This window comes from Dermacentor silvarum, chromosome 1 (genome assembly GCF_013339745.2).
Source record: "Dermacentor silvarum isolate Dsil-2018 chromosome 1, BIME_Dsil_1.4, whole genome shotgun sequence".
Lineage (NCBI taxonomy): Eukaryota > Metazoa > Arthropoda > Arachnida > Ixodida > Ixodidae > Dermacentor > Dermacentor silvarum.
The window spans coordinates 37167093-37176948 of record NC_051154.1 but is presented as its reverse complement, the minus strand read 5'-3'; positions in this window follow the sequence as shown (position 1 = coordinate 37176948).

The following is a 9856-nucleotide window of genomic DNA, read 5'->3' as shown; positions in this document are numbered from 1 at the left end:
AGTCCTTGTCTGTTTCAAAAGTGCATTTTGATTGTCTCAGCTTGTACTGCACTCACAGTAAGTGTTTTTATTCTTTAGATTAATTCACCGCCGCATAGCAGGCACTGCCATTCAGGCCTTTTCAGTCTTTGGTAGGACGGACTTTGTATAGTGGTTAAATAGGATACATGAAAGAATAGTAGACGTCTGTTAATTCAATTTTTTGGTTGATTTGATCCAGACCAGAGGTCCCAGTGGGTGTTCATAGATTTCTATGGCCTAATAATTCAATGATGAAATCTGTTGTCAGATAATTTAAACTTGACTGGTCAGCACGCTGTGCCTGGCGTCAGTGATGGCCACAGTTGGGACCCTAATGGATGCACTGTTTGCCTTGGCGGCGCTAGTGAACAGTGAATACATCAGGCATACTACCTCCCGCCAAAAATTGGCTGCCCCCAGCCACGACATTGGCAGTTCACAATGAATTATTACTGTATTTGCCCAATTCTAGCATGCATCTTTTAAAGGGGTCCTGAACCACCCCTTGGGCTTGGTGAAAAAGCAGTCCGCAGATAGCATACGCTGCTGTGAACATCTCAGCCAAATTTTGCAGTCGTGCACGGCGTGTGGAGCTTGGAGGCGGAGCGCGAAGTCACTTTTCTCTCAAATGTCCTCTTTTCAACAGAAGCCTGCTCCTCACTCTTTTCTGGACGCCTTATTTCGTAATATAGCAGATTCCGCTACGCGGCTGCTATTGGCCAATAGCTGACACATGAGCTGACATCAATCAAGAAGGGTGTTTGGATCAGTGTGCTTCTTCCTACTCTTGCTATATATATTTATTGTCGCAGTTTAATAAACAAGCTGAAGTAAGCAGAAATATTCTTTCGAATTTTGATCATGCTCGGCCCCGGCCGACCGCGTGGGGATTAAGGTTTGGCCACACTGCTTGTTGGTGTCATAGCCGTTGGGTCTAGCTAATTTCAACTAGTTTTGAATGCTAAACTAGCTTTGAAGCACGCAAAACTTAAGGTCAGACCACACGCATGCTTGCCAGCGCACACTCATTCCTTACCGCTACTGGTAGACGCCCTGGCAGACTTCACTTCATATTGAGCTATTGATAGCGCTTCAAAATGTGTAAGTTGGATGTGGCTACTATTTTTAAGTGCGTTTTAAGTGCGAAGCACTTTAGGGGCCCGGGCTGTCGTCAGCGTCCGTCGCGTGTGATCTGTTGTGATCATGCTCAAAAACAAGCGCTCAAAACAGGGTCAAAACAAGTGCTGAATTGATAAAAACCGGTTCAATAAACCAACATGATTAAGGAAACCCTCAAGGATGGTGGTAGAAGCCTTAGTCATGAGCATGACTCAGCGAGAAAAGATTAACACTCAAAAAACCATTGAAATGGGTTTGAATGTGGGTACTAAATGAAGGAAACACTAAAGGATGGTGGTAGGAGCCTTAGTGATTAGCATGACTCAGCAAAATGACAATGACTGCAAAAAAAAAATTAACACTCAAAAACCACTGAAATGGATTCGGACGTGGGTATTAAGTGAAGGAAACACTAAAGAATGATGCTAGAAGCCACTCAGCAAAAAAAAAAAAAGGTTGCAGCGCGCAACCGTTGGCTTCGGCTGCGGTCGAATTATTTGTGGCAACTCCGTGCAGTTGCAGAATGCAACTCAAATGCAGTTCCAGTCCAGCTCAAATCCTGCTCAAGTCCAGCACTTAATTAATGTATACATTTGAACTACACAAGTGCAGGATTTGAGCAGAATAGCTCCAATTCTGTTCAAATCTTGCGCTTGTATAGTTCAAATACAGCTCAAAACAGGGTCAAAAGTGCATAATTGATCAAGACCGGTTCAAAATTAACATGATTCAGAATAATTTAAGACAGGAATATTCAAGCATTAAGCGCATTAATTAGCAGAAACTCGTTAAAATCGGTTCCGAAACGCCAGACTAGTACCAGCGCAGCGCAAGAGAGGACACCACCCTCTCAGAAGCGTTCGATTGCTCCTCCCTCCAGTGCTACTCCAGCACAGGCACATCACTGCTTCGCACTTCCCCAGGATTCACGTTAGTGGAGCCGCGTTAGCGCTGGATTTGAGCAGAATTGGAGCTACATTAAGCGCTGGATTCGAGCTGGATTGGAACTGCATTTGAGCTACATTAAGCGCAGCAGTAGCGCACCCAGGATCTCTGCCAGGAGGGGGGCTGAACTTTTGTAAGGGGGGGGGGGGGGGAAGCAAGCACTTTGCATAATATGCAATTTCCTTGCTTTAGCCAGAGGAATCCAACAGCAACTAAAATGCCTACTAATTATAATAATAATGGAAGACAGTGATAGGGTGTTTTTGTTAATCACGAAAGTTCGACCTCAAGCCACCTCCTCAATTGTCATGACAATTAAATGTGAAGGAAGCACTGAAGGTACACGTTGGACTGGTGGGACTGGACGCGTGGGGGGGGGGGGGGGGTTGTAACCCCCCCTGTCGGTTCGCCATTGAAGCGCAGGAATTTGAGCTGGATTGGAACTACATTAAGCGCAGAATTTAAACCACGCACACGCTGGATTGGAACTACATTTTTTGCATTTCGCCCCCGTCGAAATGCGGCCACCGCGAGCCGAGGTGGCTACTGTCCGTCGGTGAAGCTGGTGCAGGACAAAGCCGGTCCGCACCACGTAGCTCGGCCAGACTGGAGCATATGGGCGCGTGCGCGCGCTCAAGCCCTGTCGTGCACAAAGCAAACGCTGCGCATACGCACTGAGTTGCATGTAGCTGCGATCTACATAGCGTAGATACCGCGGCCGCCGCGGGGGGCCGCGACGAGTCCGCTGGCTGAGCGCACTGCGGCTCGCTGAGGAAAACTGCGTCTGGCTTTACGTCTGGCGCGTCGTAGGCGCCAGAATCGGAAGTAGTGGCGTCTACGGTCTACGTGAACATCCACGATCAAATTTGAACTGCGCGCCACGGTGAAGTTCAGTAGGCGGAGCGTTGTATGCACGCCCCGTTCCGCCGTAGTCTTCGCAGTGCAAGGCATTGCAGAAGGCACGAAAGTACCGCCATGGTCCCTCAATAATAAGGGACTATGGTACCGCGAATTTAGCGGAACACGCGACCTTTGATTGCCAATAACTCCGCTTCTACTGAACGTATTGAAGTACTTTAATTTTGCAGCAAAGTATTTCTGAAATAGTATATTTTAACTTAAAATGTAGGGATGGTCGATTAATTATTTTATTCGATTAACGATTAATAGTTCATCGTTTTAGCCTTTAATCGATTAATCGCTTTCGATGCAGGGTTTTTCATCAATTAATCGATTAATCGAAATTTTTACCGGGCACTTTTAAGAAGGCTGAAACGAAGTTATCTACTTTTGTAGGGCCCTATTTTAATATTTGAGAGGTGGAACCAATTTTGAAACACAGGTGATAAACGTTTGATAAAGGTAATTTTTACCTTGTTAAAGACTAACTATAGTTGACACTATTGGCTTTTTACAAGATGAACAACATATGTTATAAAATGGCACTTAGTCTAGAATGAAAAAAAAAAGTTGCAGTGGCTTAGCTCGGCTATGCCAGGATATACGTAGCGTTAGCAAAGGTTCAGCTGATTATTCTTACCTTATTCTTAAGATTATTCTTAAGATAAGATCTTATGAGTCAAGCTTCTCCGTTCTTCTGCGCTGTTGAGCAGCATTTGCGCTCTCCTTCTCCATGGCTATACCACACTGGCAAACGCCAGTCAGAAGCGCAGCGGCTCCAGCGCAGTGTCAGACGGCGACTGCACAGCGAGCGCGCGCCGGCGCCAGTGCGTCTACCACGGCTACGACGTCACTCCTCTGGAATGCGCAGACCGGCGGCGGTGAGTCGCGCGCGGCGGCGGCGGAGTGCGCGAGAGGTGCCGGCTCCTGTGGCTCCGGTGCGCAAGCCGTGTGACATCACTGATCCTTGCGCATGCGCAGCACGGCTCTTGATGTGCCGCGCGAAACGGGCTTGGCTAGGCCAGTGTAGCTAACGCTACAAAAATTCGTTGGCCCTACCGCACTCCGTGAAGATGGTTAGCCAGCGAAGCTGAAACGTGCGGCCCCGGTATTTATCACTGGGATAATCCCTAGGGTTCATTTAAGTATTTCTCAATTATGAGGTTACACACACGTTCGGCTGCGACGGAGAGAACGTCACTGACGGTATGCCCGCAGTTCGCCGTTGTCGCTCGCGTTCGATGTCACTCGCGTTCGATGAAGCCACTGCCGCTTGCGAGTCTTCGAAATCAAATTGCTTCAAAAAATCAAATCTGTCCGTCACGTAAGACAATGAATGGCTCATACCCCCTCAAACAATGGCTCATTGTGCCGTAAGCGCGGCCTCCCCATAACGACGACAGAAGAGAAGTGAAATTCTGCGCTGGAATGATTAGCGGCTACGCAGCATGAGAGCAGACGACGACGACCAACGCAGGAGCAGGGGCACGAGTGCAAGCGGAGCGCGAGTGCAACCCGAGGGGCGCCAACGAGCCAGCTGAGGAAGAATACGGCGAAGCTCGAGCGAATGCTGATGATTATAGTTTTGTGTATACATGAGATTTCGCCTAGCCATATACGATTTCGCCTATAGTAGGGGACAACTTTAGAAACAGCAGTTGGCAAAAAAGGCAGACGGACCGCGCGGGGTTGTGTTACTCCGCCAGCCAATCACAGAAGCAAACAAAATCGTCATCATGCGACGTTTTCAAAATGGCATCATACTTGATACGACTGTAATTGTTGTACTTTCTACTATAATAGTTTAGTGAAAACGTATAATATTACGCGTTTATGATTTTATTTTTGCGGTTACCGCCTTATTTAGGTAACAGGGAAACATTGAAGTACGAACTATTTGCAGCCTCGTGGAGGAACATTGGCTGGCGGGGCTTCACTGCAGACTTAAGTTGTATCCGACTATGGACATATAAAGCTTCGCTTTATTCAGGTACATTGCACTAGTGAATCCCAGTGGAGTACAGTTAAAGAATAATTAAGAAAATGGCAAAAGTGTTCTTCTTCTTTCTATGGTTTTACGTGCCAAAACCAGTTCTGATTATGAGGCACGCCGTAGTGGAGGGCTCCGGATTAATTTTGACCACCTGGGGTTCTTTAACGTGCACTACAACGCAAGCACACGGGCGTTTTTGCATTTCGCCTCCATCGAAATGCGGCCGCCGCGGCCGGGATTCGATCCCGCTACCTCGTGCTCAGCAGCGCAACGCCTTAGCTGACTGAGCCACCCCGGCGGGTATGGCAAAAGTGAAAGGTGAAATTCAACTGAAATATGCAAGAAATTGCAATGTACACAGGGGAAAAGAAAGTCAGTGGTTTAGTATTTTAAACCACGCAATCTTTTCTACAGAGCAAAGGAATGTCAACTGGCAGGCATGTTTGGGTGAAACCGACAGCTACTTTGAATGGCACACAACCAGCATGCGAGAATACACAACACCATCGCTATGTCAGATACATGGTCTTAGACGGCGCGCATGCTGTGAAATATCTTTAGTGGACTGGGAGTGGCACAACGATCAACGACTGGGTTGCTTTTCGAAGGCATTTCGATCAACGACGGGCACTACGGTCAACGACGAGGGCATTTCAAGCCTCCGGCTCCGCGCGGCGTGGTGGCGTGTGCGGTGAGGGGGAAGAGAGGGGAAGCGCTCAGCTGGGCATCACTCTGGACTCGGAAAAACAGTCGACAGTCGCTCTACCCCAGCTGCACAGACACTGCTCGTGGGCCGCCATTCCAGCACGATTTCAAAATTCTCGTGCAACTCCTGTCGTACTCTCGAAAACGATTAATCGAATAGGCCTCATCGATTAAATCGATTAAATGAAAGGTGGACATCGATGAAGATTAATCGTTTTGCGGGATACTTTTAATCGATTAATCAATTAACCGTTCATCGATATCACCAACCCTATTAAAATGCATTTCTCCACTTCGAAAAAAAAAAAAAAAAAAAAAAAAACTTTCGCAGCTTCGCCCGAACGGCGCAGCATCGATTGCCATATATTAACTCTATGTCGATTGCGATAGCAAATTAGTAGACATATTGACCCTTTTCGCGGCGCTCCCGTGGGCGCTGCCATGTTTGATCACGTGGTCACGCGTCCATTGCTTGCCTCAGCTGACTGGATTGCCTCCGCGTTTACAATGCAAGCGCGTGACGTCGGTGCGGTGCAGCAAACCTCCATTTCGACGCATATCGTAAACGGTGACTGTGTGCACGACACGCAGCTTTGGCCACAGCTTTAGAGGACATTAAGTGCTTTCAGAGGTCATTACGCCTTGTCCAAACGGCGCGAGCAGCGTATACGGTGCTTGTACTAAATGTTGGGATAGAAATGTATTCCAAGCTGTCCAAACTTTCCGCTTATGAATCAAATCGGGGTCATTGTGCTCTTCGTTCTTTATTTGGCAAATATTTTGAAGCAGCGGGTTGTCATGTTTCTGACTCATTAATGTTCCTCGGTTCCTCGGTGCGGCCACTATCTGATTGTTTATTTTCAGCCTAATCGCTCGCGGGTGTGCTCTGCTGCGATATATTTGTTCTTGCTGCGCAGAAAGCTTGGAATGTAAATGTTCTGTACTTTGCAGTAGCTTGTAGCAAAGAGGTATTATCGCTAATCCCTCGCTTACTCTGTGGACAGTCACGAAACGTTCAGCTTCCAATATTCGTGTCTTGTCGGTGAAGTCGCCGTCACTCATGCTTCGGCACATTGATTCCCAGACAACGCAAAGGCATCCTCAGTAAGTCTCTGGGATGTCGGCATCGGGACATTCGTGCATCCTAAGGATGTCCGGCACTATAATCCTAAATGGCTCCTGATCAGGTCCATTTGTACGTCCCAAGTAGATACTGATAACATACTGGGTAATTACAGCGTCAAACAGTAGTGCCTTGGAACACGCCCTGAGGTCATCCTAAAATGGTCCTTACCGTGTACATAATTGGAGGTACATAATTTTTCTCCCCCTCTTTCGCGGAGGCAGCGCATCCGCCACGCTGAATGGCTGCGGCGCGCGAGACTACCCCGTCAGGTGACCCTGACGTCACGAAAACGGGGCGGAACTTAAAGTCCCTATATAAGAAAAGTACCGTCATCTACTCTTTCCTCCGCCGCCTCCTCTCCTAAAGCGCTTGCTTTTTCTTTACTTTTTGCTTGCGAAAGCCAAGTCGACGGTGGCGCACCTCGAAAGTCCACGTTGAAGCTTTCAGGCCGGGCGCGCGCCGCCGCCGCCGCCAGCGACTGCGGCTGCGCAGAGGACTTTCAACAAGGCTCTGAGGCGGAAAAAAAGAAAATATAAAGAAGTGAAAAGCGCGCGCTATCATCGCCCAATCGGAGATACAGGATAACACAGGAGAGAGCGAAGCGGCATTTGTCAAAGGATGGCGGTACTTATATAGGGACTTTAGCGGAACTTGCTTTCGCGCGCCTTTAGTTTCTCCCGCCCGTCATGCGCAGTCCAAGTGGTCACCCTGCCGCTCCGAACGTGTGTTTCCCAAGTTTTTCCATCCTTTCGTAGGAATCTGAGATTCGTTCTCCGTGAAAATGCCTTGCTGCTGCGCGTTTCAATGCAGCAGCAGGCCAGAGAAAGGGCAAGCCTTATTTTATATCCCCCGAGGTAAACGGAATGTCGTGCGTCGGAAGCAGTGGCTCCATAACATCGGGAGAAGGGATTTCGCCCGTTCTAAGCACGCCGTTCTTTGCGAGGTGAATGTTGCAGCTTTCCTCATATTTGTGGATGAAGTTGCATGGAGATTTTAATGCTCTTCGCATAGCCGGACTCTTCGTTCAGTTCAATACAGAGCACCGATAACTGTGCCTATAGTTTTTTTAGCTATTGGTACAAAGCTATTACAATAGCTAGTACAATAGCTATTACAAAAGCTATTACAATTAGTACAAAAGCTAGTACAATAGCTATTTTTATAGCTATTGGTACAAAGGCTTTTGTCCCACTCATTTTGGCGAATTCACTTTAAGTAAACTATCACATTTCTTCTTGGTTACCTTCTCTGAGCCTTTTAAGAGCGAAGACTGTGAACCAAATTCTCGTTTATACTCTACGCCGATTATATTGTATGCACCCAATACACCTCCGCGTTACGGAGAACCCAAGTGGCGACGTAGAGGTAAACAGCTCAGCCACTGCTTGGTACTCATTTTTTCGGCGCGCTTGTATTTATCGAAGCGTCCTAAAAAAAAAAAAAATGTCACGACGTTCTATCGGAAACGTACTTTCGTCATGACAGTTTCACAAGGGATAAATTCCCCATACAACGCTTCAAAGGGCCGAATAAACAAGCGCGCGCATTGATTCTAATGCGGCTGCAGTGAGCCACTGGAGGGTTCAGCGCCGCGCCGGCCCGGTGAGGGGGAGAAATCCGAGGAGAATTGAGGAGGAAAGCGCGCGCGGGGCGGGGGGGGGGGGGGGGAGAGTGTCGCTACTTTCTAACATCAAGGGGCTTTAGGGGTTATGGGGCTTCCCATGAACCCCTAAAGGAGGGAACACTTCCGGCGGAAGAAAAAATAATGTGACGCCATATCCGTTAAAAACAGAAGTGACGTCATTTTGTTCTCAAAGACGCGAAATTTGTTTTCGGGGTCCTGCCATTAGAGCTGGATATTCAAATGCCCCGCCATTCGACGTGATGGGCGTTTCGAGCTTTCACCGCGGAAACCGATGTAGGAAAAGTTCAGCCATACTAGGGTGGCTAGCCATACGGGTGTTGAAACCACACCTTTGCGCAGAACATACTTTGTTTGGAGGCCGACGAACGCTTTGGGCGTAAAGTGCTCGTCATTTCGTTGGACGCCAAGCCCGTCGGCCAGCGCTGTCCCACGAAAATAACTAAAGTGAACAATTATCTGGCGGTCGCAACTCAGTACTTTTGACTGAACAGGTTAAGAAACAATGAAACTACACGCGTCATCAAATTCAGACAAACGTCGACAAGCAAAGCAACATAACATGTGAGGGGGGCGTATTGTAACAGGTGAATTTTGCGAGTGCCCCTTTCTGCCCACTTCAAGAGCTGCATTGCATTGCAAGTGATAGCGGCGTCAACGCCCGCCGGTATCGGTGGGCGCTCTTACGGTGGGCGCTGAAAAAAAGGTATTTATTGATAATGATCAAGTAAAATAGAGTTGTTCTTTTCTCGCTATGCGTATATAAAATTGATTAGAATTTTATTTGCGTTGAATGAATCTGTGTGTCGCTTTAACTAAAAAACGCTTTTTTTGTTTCGCAATGCTTGTTCCCTCCAAACATAGTCGCGCTTCAATCGCTGCTCCCATAACCACCCTTGCTGATGTCGGTGACAATTCGTTCTGAACCGCTTTTCGCCTGAAGCTTCGCGACCATTTGGATCGACCTTTGTAACGGTCGCGCTAGTGACGCACTTGACGAGCGGGCCGATGTCAGTGAGCGTTACGGCCCTGCTACACTGGTCCAACGATCGTTAAATTCGTACTCGGCTTGTAACACGGCAGTGGTTCGGTGGCTGACGCATACGTCACAATTGATATGACTACGTCATGATGTAATCGTAACTGGTGATCGACAACGTCTTCAAAACCATCTATAGATTATTTAACGGAAGCGTTTAGGTGCCGCCATCTTGGGCTGATAACGCTGTTGCTTTCTGTCTTTAACGACGAAGTGTACGTTACTACAGCCGGTTCGCAAGCATGAAAATAGTTGTATAAATGCGTTCAGCGTTTTATGACCATGTTACATGACTTTACTTCTATTAGAACTTAGAAATTGTTTGTGTAACAGCCTAAGATGGCGGCGCCCATGAATCGAATATAA